This window comes from Dama dama, chromosome 7 (genome assembly GCF_033118175.1).
Source record: "Dama dama isolate Ldn47 chromosome 7, ASM3311817v1, whole genome shotgun sequence".
NCBI lineage: Eukaryota > Metazoa > Chordata > Mammalia > Artiodactyla > Cervidae > Dama > Dama dama.
Window position 1 is genome coordinate 17491217 of NC_083687.1, and position 16005 is coordinate 17507221.

Genomic DNA, 16005 nt, shown 5'->3' on the forward strand with positions numbered 1-16005 from the left:
GTGGTGGCAAACCCAGTGTGGCAGAGACACTGCGAGTGCTCCCCACACACGCCAGTGCTCCTCCCTCCCCACAGCCTGACTGAACAATGAGCCTGAATAAGTGACCACCTTCGCCCCCTTGTGTCAGGGCGGAAATTAGACACTGAAGAGACCAGCAAACAGAAGAAGCTGAAATAAACAGAGGGAAACGCTTTACAACTGACAGGTGCAACAGATTAAAACTCTGTAGTTAGCACCGACTACATTAGAAGGGGCCCATAGATCTTGAGAAGTATAAGCTGGATCAAGGAACTATCTGAAACTGAACTGACCCCACACTGCCTGCAACAGCTCCAGAAAAAAAATTCCTAGATATATTTTTACTATTACAATTTTAATTTTTTTTTAAATTTTAAGTCCTCTATTACTCCTTTAATTTTCATTTTTATACGTACTATTACCTTGCAAAAAAAAAGACCCTATTTTTAAAGCAAACTTCATATATATATTTTATAATTTTTGTGACTTTGTTTTGTTTTTTTAATATTGTATTTTTGAGAGTCTAACCTCTACTCTAGATTTTTAATCTTTGCTTTTTGATATTTGTTATCAATTTTGTACCTTTAGGAAACCAATCTTCAGCACCCATTTTTACTTGGGAGTGTGATTACTGGCTTGATTGCTCTCTCCCCCTTTTGACGCTCATTTTTCTCCACTACTTCGCCTCTATCTCCTCCCTACCCCTTCTCTTCTCTACCCAACTCTGTGAATCTCTTTGTGGAGAACACTTAAGGAACTGATTACTGGCTGGATCTGTCTCTCTCCTTTTGATTCCCCCTTTTCTCCTCCTGGTCACTTCTGTCTCCTTCCTCCCTCTTCTCTTCTCTGTGTAACTCCATGAATCTCTCTGAGGGGTCCAGACCGTGGAGAGCACACAGGGAATTGATTACTGGCTAGCTTGCTCTCTCCCCGTTTGTTTCCCCCTCTTCTCTTCCTGGTCACCTCTATCTCCCTCCCCCCTCGTCTCTTCTCCGTGTAACTCTATGAACCTCTCCAGGTGTCCCTCACTGTGGAGAAGCTTTTCATCATTAACCTAGATGTTTTATCATTGATGCTGTATAGATGGAGAAGTCTTGAGGCTACTGTAAGAATAAGACTGAAAACCAGAGGCAGGAGGCTTAAGTCCAAAACCTGAGAAAACCAGAGAACTCCTGACTTCAGGGAACATTAATCGATAGGAGCTCATCAAATGCCTCCATACCTACACTGAAACCAAGCACCACCCAAGGGCCAACAAGCTCCAGAGCAAGACATACCATGCAAATTCTCCAGCAGCACAGGAACATAACCCTGAGCCTCAATATACAGGCTGCCCAAAGTCACACCAAACCCATAGACATTTCAAAACTCACTACTGGACATTTCATTGCACTCCAGAGAGAAGAAATCCAGCTCCACCCACCAGAACACCAATGCAAGCTTCCCTAACCAGGAAACCTTGACAAGCCACTCATCCAACCCCACCCACAGGGAGGAACCTCCACAATAAAGAGGAACCACAAACTGCCAGAATACAGAAAGGCCACCCCAAACAATCTAAACAAGATGAAAAGGCAGAGAAATACTCAGCAGGTAAAGGAACATAATAAATGCCTACCAAACCAAACAAAAGAGGAGATAGGGAGTCTAACTGAAAAAGAATTCAGAATAATGATAGTAAAAATGATCCAAAATCTTGAAAACAAAATGGAGTTACAGATAAATAGCCTGGAGACAAGGACTGAGAAGATGCAAGAAATATTTAACAAGGACCTAGAAGAAATTTTTTAAAAAATCAATCAATAATGAATATGGCAATAAATGAGATCAAAAACACTCTGGAGGGAACCAACAGTAGAATAATGGAGGCAGAAGATAGGATAAGTGAGGTAGAAGATAGAATGGTAGAAATAAATGAAGCAGAGAGGAAAAAAGAATAAAGAATTAAAAGAAATGAGGACAACCTCAGAGACCTCTGGGACAATGTTAAAGGCCCCAACATTCGAATCATAAGAGTCCCGGAAGAAGAAGACAAAAAGAAAGGCCATGAGAAAATACTTGAGATAATAGTTGAAAACTTCCCTAAAATGGGGAAGGAAATAGTCACCCAAATCCAAGAAACCCAGAGAGTCCCAAACAGGATAAATCCAAAGTGAAACACCCCAAGACTAACAAAGATCAAACACAAAGAACAAATATTAAAGTAGCAAGGGAAAATAACAAATAACACATAAGGGGATTCCCATAAGGATAACAGCTGATCTTTCAATAGAAACTCTTCAGGCCAGAAGGGAATGACAGGACATACTTAAAGTGATGAAAGAGAAAAACCTACAACCCAGATTACTGTACCCAGCAAGGATCTCATTCAAATATGAAGGAGAAATCAAAAGCTTTACAGACAAGTAAAAGCTCAGAGAATTCAGTACCACCAAACCAGCTCTTCAACAAATGCTAAAGGATCTTCTCTAAACAGGAAACACAGAAAGAGTGTATAAACTTAAACCCAAAACAACAAAGTAGATGGCAACAGGATCATCAGTTCAATTCAGTTCAGTTCAGTTCAGTCACTCAGTCATGTCCGACTCTTTTTGACCCCATGAATTGCAGCACGCCAGGCCTCCCTGTCCATCACCAACTCCCGGAGTTTACTCAAACTCATGTCCATCGAGTTGGTGATGCCATCCAGCCATCTCATACTTATCAATAATTACCTTAAATGTAAATGGGTTGAATGCCCCAACCAAAAGACAAAGACTGGCTGAATGGATACAAAAACAAGACCCCTATATATGTTGTCTACAAGAGACCCACCTCACAACAAGGGACACATACAGACTGAAAGTGAAGGGCTGGAAAAAGATATTCCATGCAAATAAAGACCAAAAGAGCAGGAGTAGCAATACTCATATCAGATAAAATAGACTTTAAAATAAAGGCTGTGAAAAGAGACAAAAACGAACACTACATAATGATCAAAGGATCAATTCAAGAAGAAGATAGAACAATTATAAATATATATGCACCCAACATAGGAGCACCACAATATATAAGGCAAATGCTAACAAGTATGAAACGGGAAATTAACAATAACACAATAATAGTGGGAGACTTTAATACCCCACTCACACCTATGGATGGATCAACTAAACAGAAAATTAACAAGGAAACACAAACTTTAAATGATACAATGGACCAGTTAGACCTGATTTATATCTATAGGACATTTCACCCCAAAACAATGAATTTCACCTTTTTCTCAAGTGCAAATGAAAGCTTCTCCAGGATAGGTCACATCCTGGGCCATAAATCTAGCCTTGGTAAATTTGAAAAAATTGAAATCATCCCAAGCATCTTTTCTGACCACAATGCAGTGAGATTAGATGTCAGTTACAGGAGAAAAACTATTAAACATATGGAGGCTGAACAACACACTTCTGAATAACCAACAAATTACAGAAGAAATCAAAATATGCATAGAAATGAGTGAAAATGAAAACACAACAACCCAAAACTTATGGAACACTGTAAAATCAGTGCTAAGGGGAAGGTTCATAGCAATACAGGCTTACCTCAAGAAATAAGAAAAAAGTCAAATAAATAACCTAACTCTACACCTAAAGCAACTAGAAAAGGAAGAAATGAAGAAACCCAGGGTTAGCAGAAGGAAAGAAATCTTTAAAAATAGGGCAGAAATAAATGCAAAAGGAACAAAAGAAACCATAGCAAAACTCAACAAAGCTAAAAGCTGGTTCTTTGAGAAGATAAATAAAATTGACAAACCATTAACCAGACTCATCAAGAAACAAAGGGAGAAGAATCAAATCAACAAAATTAGAAATGAAAATGGAGAAATCACAACAGACAACACTGAAATGCAAAGGATCATAAGAGACTACTATCAGCAACTATATGCCAATAAACTGGACAACTTGGAAGATATGGGCAAATTCTTAGAAAAATATAACTTTCCAAAACTGAACCAGGAAGAAATAGAAAATCTTAACAGACCCATCACAAGCATGGAAATCAAAACTGTAATCAGAAATCTTCCAGCAAACAAAAGCCCAAGACCAGATGGCTTCACAGATGAATTCTGCCAAAAATTTAGAGAAGAGCTAACACCTATCCTACTCAAAATCTTCCAGAAAATTGCAGAGAAAGGTAAACTTCCAAACTCATTCTATGAGGCCACCACCACCCTAATACCAAAAGCAGACAAAGATGCCACAAAAAAATAAAACTACAGGCCAATATCACTGATGAACATAGATGCAAAAATCCTTAACAAAATTCTAGCAAACATAATCCAACAACATATTAAAAAGATCATACATCATGACCAAGTGGGCTTTATCCTAGGGATGCAAGGATTCTTCAATATCTGCAAATCAATCAATGTAATACACCACATTAACAAATTGAAAGATAAAAACAATATGATTTTCTAAATAGATGCAGCCTTTTCTAAATAGAAAAAGCCTTTGACAAAATTCAACATCCATTTATGATAAAAAAAAAAAAAAACCCTCCAGAAAGCAGGAATAGAAGGAACATACCTCAACACAATAAAAGCTATATATGACAAACCCGCAGCAAATATTATCCTCAATGGTGAAAAATTGAAAGCATTTCCCCTAAAGTCAGGAACAAGACAAGGGTGCCCACTCTCACCACTACTATTCAACATAGTTTTGGAAGTGTTGGCCACAGCAATCAGAGCAGAGAAAGAAATAAAAGGAATCCAGATTGGAAAAGAAGAAGTAGAACTCTCGCTGTTTGCAGATGACATGATCCTCTACATAGAAAACCCTAAAGATTTCACCAGAAAATTACTAGAGCTAATCAATGAATATATTAAAGTTACAGGATATAAAATTAACACACAGAAATCACTTGCATTCCTATACACTAACAAGGAGAAAACAGAAAGCGAAATTAAGGAAACAATTCCATTCACCATTGCAACGAAAAGAATAAATTACTTGGGAATATATCTACCTAAAGAAACAAAAGACTTATATATAGAAAACTATAAAACACTGATGAAAGAAATCAAAGAGGACACAAATAGATGGAGAAATATACCATGTTCATGGGTTGGAAGAATCAATATAGTGAAAATGAGTATACTATCCAAAACAATCTATAGATTCAATGCACTCCCTATCAAGCTACCAATGGTATTTTTCACAGAACTAGAACAAATCATTTCACAATTTGTATGGAAATACAAAAAATCTCAAATAGCCAGAGCAATCCTGAGAAAGAAGAATGGAACTGGAGGAATCAACCTGCCTGACTTCAGGCTACACTACAAAGCCACAGTCATCAAGACAGTATGGTACTGGCACAAAGACAGAAATATAGATCAATGGAACAAAATAGAAAGCCCAGAGATAAATCTACACACCAATGGACACCTTATCTTTGACAAAGGAGGCAAGAATATACAATGGAAAAAAGACAACCTCTTTAACAAGTGGTGCTGAGAAAACTGGTCAACCACTTGTAAAAGAGTGAAACTAGAACACTTTCTAACACCATACACAAAAATAAACTCAAAATGGCTTAAAGATCTAAACATAAGACCAGAAACTATAAAACTCCTAGACGAAAACATAGGCAAAACACTCTCTGACATAAATCACAGCAGGATTCTCTATGACCCACCTCCCAGATTAATGGAAATAAAAGCAAAATAAACAAATGGGACCTAATTAAACTTAAAAGCTTTTGCACAAGGAAGGAAAATATAAGCAAGGTGAAAAGGCAGCCTTCAGAATAGGAGAAAATAATAGCAAATGAAGCAACTGATAAAGAATTAATCTCCAAAATGTACAAGCAACTCCTGCAGCTGAATTCCAGAAAAATAAATGACCCAATCAAAAAATAGGCCAAAGAACTAAACAGATATTTCTTCAAAGAAGACATACAGATGGCTAACAAACACATGAAAAGATGCTCAACATCACTCATTATCAGAGAAATGCAAATTAAAACCACAATGAGGTACCATCTCACACTGGTCAGAATGGCTGCTATCCAAAAGTTTACAAACAATAAATGCTGGAGAGGGTGTGGAGAAAAAGGAACCCTCTTACACTGTTGGTGGGAATGCAAAGTAGTACAGCCACTATGGAGAACAGTGTAGAGATTCCTTAAAAAACTGGCAATAGAACTGCCATATGACCCAGCAATCCCACTGCTTGGCATACACACTGAAGAAACCAGAATTGAAAGAGACATGTGTACCCCAATGTTCATCGCTGCACTGTTTACAATAGCCAGGACATGGAAGCAACCTAGATGCCCATCAGCAGATGAATGGATAAGAAAGCTGTGGTACATATACACAATGGAATATTACTCAGCCATTAAAAAGAATATATTTGATCAGTTCTAATGAGGTGAATGAAACTGGAGCCTATTATAAAGAGTTAAATAAGCCAGAAAGAAAGACACCAATACAGTATACTAACACATATATATGGAATTTAGAAAGATGGTAATGATAACCCTACATGTGAGACAGCAAAAGAGACACAGATGTATAGAAAAGTCTTTTGGACTCTGTGGGAGAAGGCAAAGGTGGGATGATTTGAGAGAATAGCACTGAAACATGTTTATTATAGTATGTGAAACAGATCACCAGTCCAGGTTCAATGCATGAGACAGAGTGCTCAGGGCGGTGAACTGGGATGACCCAGAGGGATGGGATGGGGAGGGAGGTTCAGGATGGGGAACACATGTACACCCATGGCTGATTCATGTCAATGTATGGCAAAACCACTACAATATTGTAAAGTAATTAGCCTCCAATTAAAATAAATAAATTTTTAAAAATTTAAAAACAAAACAAAATACATGGAGGTTTTCTAGTAAACTGCTTATAGCAGGTCTCCCAAATCATCAGTGTCTTCAAACACTGCTTCTACTCCCTCTCTTTCCCTAGGAATAAATCAGGACCATCATGTGTGAACATCCTCACCCTTTTTCAGATTCTCTGTTACTCTCCTGTCACCACTCTTACCAACCTGGGCAGCCAGAGAAGCACCAGAGTCCAGTCAGGACCATGGCCAGCACCCGTCCTAGGCTGGGGAAGGGTGTGGTTGCCAACAACTGGCTGGGAAACAGGCCTCTCAAACCTGGAAAACTCAAATTCTATCCAGGCATACCAGTAACCCAGCCTGGGAAATCCCCTCCCAGCCCTGCCTGAGAAGTGAGCTTGAGAAAGCGATTGGTGGTACCCACTCCACTCTTGACTGGGACCACCAGCCACTGACATTAGAGCCTATCAACATCACTGACTGATAAGCAGCCACTTAACACTTCCCTTTTTGGTCTTGTTCTGCTTTTATTTGATCTCACCTTCCTGGGTCCATACTGCTTCCTTCCAGCCTCAAACTCTCACATCTGATCCCTCAGACTTGGCCTGCTCCCACCTATCTCTTTGTATTAATATTTACATTGTCACTCCCTACCACTTCTGACTGAGGCAATTCTCCCATTATTAAGATCTCATATTGCTGAGCTAAGGATCTCAACCTCTGTCCAGGGGCCATAGTGATACAGGACATCAGGTCAAAGGGAAGATCTGGTTGAGAACACAGGAGCTTAGAGGCAAAGACCCATTTGCACTGAGCCTGGTGAAAGGCATCTTAGGTGCTGGGAATCTTACTAGCTGCTTGATTGGATCAGAACTGGACCAGATCTGGCAGGGGTGGAGGAAGATGCCTAGCCTGAACGTGGGGCAGAGTGTGGGAACTAGAAGCCTGGGTGGGACAGAAACTGAAACTACAGACTAGAGGTTAAGCATACAGAGTCTGCTTCTTACAGTGAGTAGGTCCTGCTCTATTATTTACTAGCTATTGGGCAGGTTTTCTAACTCTCCAGCAGCTTCAATATCTTGGTATGTAAATGTATATGATCGATTGTGAAGTGCTCAAAAAGTAGCTGCCATTATTTTCCTCCCTCTTCAATATATTTTTCTCTAAATTCTTGCTTCCTCCTTCCTGTCTATGTCCATCCCAGATTTCCATTTCCATTTTCCTTTTCCAAGATTACCTCTCTCTCTTTCTTTCTCTCTCTCTCTCTCTCTCTCTGCCCTTGCCAATACCCAGGAACCTGCTTTCTCACCTATGTCCTGTCTCTTCCAGTATCTTCAAACTCTACCAGCCTCCCACCCCTAGTGCTTTTTCCTCCATGGTCACATGGACACAGTCTCAACTGTCCCAAAAGGCCCTCATTTGTCTCTGCTTCCTCTTCAATTGCTGCCCTTTTATTATCTTGTATATATATTTTATTTTTTAAAAAATTTAGAGACGGCTTTGCTGTTCATGCTTTTCAACTGCTTCTTTGACTCTGACCCCTACAAGTCACAGTGGCCTCGTCCCAGTCCTCCCCTTCTTGGCTTTTCTGCTGCCTTTGACATCCTTGACCACTGAGCCTGTCATTCTTCCCTCCTGCCTTCTCCACCAACCCATGTTCTTTCTGTTGAGACCTGCGCTATTCCTAGGAGACTGACCCCTCTGGACTTTGTCACCCAGGATCCCAGCCCACCAGCCTACTCCTGGGTTAAGTCAAAGGAAGATATTGGCCGGAGTTTGGAGGTCAAGAGAAGAAATAAGTTAGGGTCTTTACTTTCCCCTACTCCCTCCATGTGTTCTGTGGTTTGAACAGGGTCTGTTTTCCTCTGTAGCAACAGCTCCCACTGGTGGTCCCCCTTCTGTGGCTCTGGTGCTCACTCAGTTCCAATAACACAATTTCCTCTCCCTGTTCTTTCAAGTCTCGGGGTGTTAACAGCTCCCTGTCTTTCAATGCATCACGACCCCTTCCCTTATCCTTGACCACTCTTTTGTAAAGAACCTTGTTAAAATGGTTGATGTTGTTCTTGTGGTTTAGTCACTAAGTTGTATCTGACTCTTCTGTGACCCCTTGGACTGTGGCCCACCAGGCTCCTCTGTAAATGGGATTTTCCAGGCAAGGATACTGGAGTGAGTTGCCATTTCCTCCTCCAGGGGATCTTCCTAATCTAGGAATCGAACCCATGTCTCCTGCATTGTAGGTGGATTCTTTACTGCTGAGCCACTGGGGAAGCCCCAAAATGATTGATAATTCAACCGTTTTGTGTAAAAGCCATTTTTCATGGCAGGGAACTTGACCTACAAATGCCCTCTCCTTCTTGACGTTCCTTTCCTTCCTATAGAAGGGAACAGAAGAGCCTGGAGCATTCTTCTCAGGGGCACATTCATTTATTCCACAAATATTTTTCAAGCACCTACTATGTGCCAGGGCTTCCCTGGTAGTTCAGTCAGTAAAGAATCTGTCTGCAGTGCAGAAGACCTGGGTTTGACCCCTGGGTCGGGAAGATCCCCTGAAGAAGGAAATGGTAACCCACTCCAGTATTCTTGCCTGGAGAATCCTGTGGACAGAGGTGCCTGGCGAGCTACAGTTCATGGGGTCGCAAGAATCAGACACAATTTAGTGACTAATCACTACCCCATGTGACAAGCACCACGACAGGTGCTAGGAGGGTGCAGTAAACAAGAGGCAGTGTCTCTTTGTTGCTCGGTGTGGAGGTGATGTTGATGCTGTAAATCTGTAGATGTCAAATTCTAGACTGTGAACACCTGGGTTTGGGGAGTGAAAGGAGGCCTTCAAATGAGTCATCTGAGAAAGCCTGAGGCGTATCTGGCTATATCATTCAGAAACACAACTTTAGACTTCTGGTCTAAGATCGAGTTGAGAAGTCAGGATGCCTGTCAAGGTAGAAATAAGACCAGGCTTTGATCACAGATCTCTGCCAACTGAAGAGTGGCCTTGCCTTAGTCAGATGCATAATGCCTTAAAAATAAAAGAGAATTATTAGAGAACTGCAGCCTTCCTGAAAAGAAAGGAAAGTTCCCCCACAGAGGGGCTGATTCCCACCTCTAGCACCAACTGGACCCCACATGGTGGCACTGTTTGCCTGTAACGTTTTGGCCTGAGCTAGGTCACAAGGCCTTCCCTCCACACCCAGAGCATGTTGGGCAATCATGGATCAACAAGGAAATAAATCTTGACACCAGTGTGCAGGTAGATCAGCCCTTTCTAACATTATCCAGCCATGAGATACTTTTAAATCTACTCTCAATTTTGAGACATCTGCCAGGACCCCGGAGTTAAAGTAGAAACAGTAGAGCTAGATTAGATTAGATTAGATTAGATTAGAAAGGGGCTAGATTAGCATAGAAAGCAAAACTAGTCCTAAAGGCAGATTAGTTGCTACAAAATTTGCTTGTTTCCAAAAAAAATTTTTTTTAGAATTTTAAAAATCTCAATTTAGAAAAAATACATAATTTGTAAAGACCTAGTATTGAAATTACAAGAAATTACAAGATTTAACCACGCTTACTAAGTAGATGACATACAACAAATGATATCAACATTTATTTGGAATACTTCTTGTGTAGTTGAAACATCATAACTTCAAACCACATGCAATTTTCCCCAGTATCAGCTGCCACATTTAGGTGCGGCCCAGCTTTAAAGGGAAGTTATGCTTATTAACATGAATAGCTATATAAAATGTATTTAGCATTTGTAAAATCTTTTAAAAGCTACATTCAAATAATTTTTATGGGGAAAAATATTTTAAAATTTCCTCTGAAAAGGTAAGAGTGGTCCATAATCCCACCATTTAAATCACACTAACATTTATTGAGTGCTTACTATGTGTTAGGCATTGTTCTGAACAATTTATATGTTACATCATTATCCATCGAGTTGATAATATTATTGTTACAGATAACTGAGATCCAGAGAAATTAAACAACTTGGATAGGCTCACACAGCTCATATAAGATAGAAGTTAGATTTAGATCAACATAATCTGGCTCCCCAGTAGCTCAGCTGGTAAAGAATCCGCCTGCAATGCAGGAGACCTGGGTTCAATCCCTGGGTCAGAAAGATCCCCTGGAGAAGTGAATGGTTACCCCCTCCAGTATTCTTGCCTAGAGAATACCATGGACAGAGGAGCCTGGTGTGCTTCAGTCCATAGCGCCATAAAGAGTTGAACACAACTGAGCGACTAACACAACACAATCTGTGTTCAGAGTCAATCCTCTTCATTATATTGAGTGGAATTTTCCTCCCCTCCTCTAACCCCATTCTCCAGGAATAATTGTAGTACTATTTTGGTGTATGTTCACCTCATCTTTTTTCTATGATCATTCACAGAGACAGAATTTCCCTCCCCCCACCCCAAGATGACTCATAACTGAAAAGTCCAGGCCGTATGGGCAGAAGGGGGATATCCTGCCACATTTTGGGGAAGATTACTCAGAACTGCAGATTCATCACTTCCCAAGGTCATCGAATCCCACTGCCAACCAGAGTAGAGGCCCCTGGGCAAAATCCCATGAATCACACAGCCTCTTCTGTCATTTCACCTCCTCCTGCTCAGTAGCTTTTTTGGGAATGTTTCTGTTATGACCTTGCTTGCCCTCAGGCACAAGGAGATGTCGTCCGCCTTGCCCACAGGACCTGAGAGTTAGGCTGTGACATGGCTAGAAATGCAGTGGAGGGTTGGAGAGGAGAAGGGAGGGTGGTCTGAGGTCTGGTGAGCAGGTATGTGAGGATAAGGTCTTCCTCCAGGAGGAAGGTGGGGTGATTGCCTGTCACTTGTGCCTCCTCTGCCGTCATCAGCCCCCTGAGAACCATCAGGCGGGGTAGAGGAGAAATCAGGCCACAGGTGGTAGTAACCACAGAGTGTTACTCCCCTAGACCCTTGCAGCTTGGAATGGCTCCCTGCCTGTACTGAAAGATAGAGAAGAGCTGGAGTGGGGAGAAGGAAAAAGAAGGAGCTCTGGTCATGTCCCTGGCACTGAGCCGTTTAAGTCCCTGATCTCATTTTATCCCCACAACAACCCTGTAAAATGGTGCTTCCCAACTGGGGTGGTTGTGTCCACCAAGGCAAATTTGGTGATTCCTGGAGACATTTTTGGTTATCATGACTGTGCAGTCTGGAGGGTATTTGTGCTATTGTTATCTAACAGGTAGAGGCCAAGGATGCTGCTAAATATCCTACAACCTACGGTCCAGCCCCTCAAAACAAGGAAATGTTCAGAATAATATCCAAATGTCAATGGTGCAAAGGGTAAGAAACCTGGATATTAGGTGGGAATGTTATTGGTCCTATTTTGCTGATGAAAAAACAGGCTCAAAGAGGTGAAGTGACCAGAAGCAAACCATCTGACTCCATTCCATCCCCTGAGAGCCAGGTATCCAGGGGAACGTGGTAGTTGGCATCAACAATGGGTGGGAGGAAATGAAGGGCTATGAGAACCAGGGTGAGGCAACAGTAGCTGTCAGTGACAATGTGGGAGGCACCAGTGTCCTCCTGGTGCTCCTGATGGTGGATAGTGCTGAAACTAGAAGGGTGACTGAGAGGGGAACATCCTTATCTAGCTGTCCCACACTCTAGGACTCCCCACTTCTATCCCCCAGTCCTGGGCAAGAAGAGTACACATACGTGGCCCTGCAAACACACGGATCCCTCCTTCCCCCCAACCTGTGTTGTCACCCCTGGATAAATCCCTGCTCTTCCAACAGACCCAGGTGGCATAACCTCCTCTGGGGAGTCCTCCAGGAGAGTCCATACCCCTGGCTTTCTCCAACAACCTGGTCCTCCCTTCACTGAACCTCCACCCAACATGATTCTATGATGTCTACATGTATGACGTATAACATCATACAGACATGTAAATAATCCTGTATTTACATGTTTGACTTCCTGGTTGGGCTGTGGGCGCCTCCAGCTAAGGATGGGGTATCAAAGTTTTTGATTCCCCTCCCAGAGCTTAGCCCCATGCCCTCCATGGATAAAAGTAAGTCAAGGCTTAGACAGTGAATGAGCCAGTAGCTGATCTGGGTGCTCAGGCTTCCAAATGAATGGACAGGCTCACACAGGGTGGGAGTCTTGGAAGGTGCCTTTCAAGCCCTGACCAACCCAGAGAACACAGAGGATGCTTTGCAACTCTGAAATTTTTAGGAGGAATATTTGAAGGCCTCAGGCTAGGGATGACCCCAGACTTCCCACTCTGACACATAAGGTTTCATACTATTAGGGGCAATTTCAGGCTCTCTGAGCTCTTGGCTGCCCATCCCCACCCCCAGGGCTTCATGCCTGCCTCGCTACCTGGCTTTCTCCTGTCAGTCCAAATTCCTTGACCCCCACCCAGTTACCTGTGACCCATATTGAGGAAAGCCTTTTAGGAGAAGTTGGGGATCAGGGATGCCTGGTAATGGACCAATAAGCCAGTCTTGTTCAAGCCTGAGGAAACTATGTGAATATCACACATCGACGGAGGAGTCCTGTGGGCAGCAACAGAAATGTTCAGAGAAATGTATGTGATGGGAAAGCAGAGCCCACCAAAAGCGAGCAGGTCTGCGGTCTTGGGCTGGCTCTAGCCCTGATGGCCCCAGTTTTCAGCTATGAAACGGTGGCAGGACGTGATTTTTAGACTCCTTTCCAGCTCTAACATCTTGTGATTCAGGAAGTCTGAGAGGCACACAAAAGGAGGAGAGGAACACACCCTGGGACACACCAGACAGACGGTTCTGCGACCAGAGCTCCTGGAAGACTCGCAGATTCCACACCAACGGAATCCCGAGTCCTCTGCCCTGAGATCAGCAAAGTCATGATGAAGGAGCCCAAACTGAGGTCATCCTGACTGGAAGATCGAGGCTCCCGGGAATTATCTAGAGCCTGGGCGAGTGACTAACACAGTACAACTGTGTGCAGAGATCAAATTGCCCTCATCCATTGCATCATGGAAAAAGCAAGGGAATTCCAGAAAAATATCTATTTCTGCTTCACTGACCACCCTCAAGCCTTTGACTGTGTGGATCACAGCAAACTGTGGAAAATTCTTAAAGAGTTGGAAATACCAGACCACCTTATCTGCCTCCTAAGAAATCTATCTGCAGGTCAAGAAGCAACAGTTATGACCAGACATGGAACAATAGACTGGTTCAAAATTGAGAAAGGAGTATGTCAAGGCTGTGTATTGTCACCCTGGTTTATTTAACTTCTGTGCAGAGTACATCATGTGAAATGCCAGACTGGGTGAAGCATAAGCTGGAATCAAGATTGCCAGGAGAAATATTAATAACCTCAGATATGCAGATGACAGCACCCTCATGGCAGAAAGCAAAGAGGAACTAAAAAGTCTCTTGATGAAGGTGAAAGAGGAGTGGAAAAGCTGGCTTAAAACTCAACATTCAAAAAATGAACATCATGGCATCTGATCCCATCACTTCATGGCAAATAGGTGGGGAAACAATGGAAATGTGAGAGACTTTATTTTCTTGGGCTCCAAAATCACTGTGAACAGTGACTGTAGCCATGAAATTAAAAGCTTGCTTCTTAGAAGAAAAGCTATGACCAACTTAGAGAGCATATTAAAAAGCAGAGATATCAAAAATAAAATAAAACAAAATAAAAAGCAGAGACATCACTTTGCCTACAAAGGTCCATCTAGTCAAAGCTATGGTTTTTCCAGTAGTCATGTATGGATGTGAGAGTTGGACCATTTTATGGTTCTTCAGGCTGTGCACTGAAGAACTGATGCTTTCAAAACTTGATGCTGGAGAAGACTCTTGAGAGTCCTTTGGACTGCAAGGAGATCAAACCAGTCAATCCTAAAGGAAATTAACCCTGAATATTCATCGGGAGGACTAATGTTGAAGCTGAAGCTCCAGTAGTTTGGCCACCTGATGCAAACAGCCAACTCACTAGAAAAGACCCTGATGCTACGAAACATTGAAGGCAAAAGGAGAAGGGGGTGATAGAGGACGAGATGGTTGGATGGCATCATCGGCTCCATGGACATGAGTCTGAGCAAACTCTGGGAGATGGTGAAGGACAAGGAAGCCTGGCATGCTGAAGTCCAAGGGATCACAGAGTCGGACACGACTGAGCAACTGAACAACAACCACAACAATATGCAGGTGCTTCCCTGCACGAGTTTCAGCTTTAAGCCTTGCTGGAGTGGGTACCAACGTCTCACAGAGACTCTCATCCTGCGGTTTACGCGGCAACTCTGGCCTCTGTTCCCGGCAGCCTGAGAATAAATGCTCAGGTCAGGAAGCCTCCAGGACCAATGCAGGGCTGTGAGATGAGGGCCTCCACCAGCAGGAACCACCCTCTTCGGGCTTACACAGAACAAGCCCCAGAGCTGGCCCCCGCCACACCTCTGTCCCCTGCCTGCTCCTCCTCAGAGCCTCCTCCATGTCCATCTCCCTCTCCCCCTGACCTGTTCCCTCTGCCCTCCCTCCTTGCCCCTCACCTGAGCCCAGAGCACCAGCAGGACAGGCGGCAGCCAGTATGTGGCTTCCCAGGCCATGGGCCCTCTTCCCGACTTCGGGTGAGGGGAAGGAAGCGAGACAGAGGCAAGCCCCTGGGAAGAGAGAGCCAGAGGTCAGCGGGATTCCGCTCAGCCACCAAAGCCGGCCTGGGAAGTGGCGGCCTGGAGAGGAAGGGGAGGCCTCAGCCTATAGGCTGGACCCTCAGCTGCAGGTGCTACATCTGAGCTTGGATTGAGGCTCCGGGGAAATTTTACTCTCTCTGCCCAGCCTCTTCCCCATCACCCTGTCTCCCTGCCTTTCCATATGGGACAGGTTTCTTTTATTTTAACCTTCTTCTTTTTGTTTTTTGGCTGCACCACTCAGATCATGCAGGATCTGAGTTCCTTCCCCCTATGATCAAAGTGTAGATTCTTAACCACTGGACCACTGGTTGCTTCTGGTTGAGAATGTTATTTATAGCCTGAAATATACATAATAGCTTATTTTGGGCTCTGAGCTTTAAAGGTACAATGCTTTTCCATTCATGCAGAGATAAAAAGTTGCAGAACAGAGAATAACATTTGTCTTATTGGCAGTCTACAGGAACAGTGGTGGCTTGACCTACCTGAACTACAAAAACAAAAGCATTTTCACCTC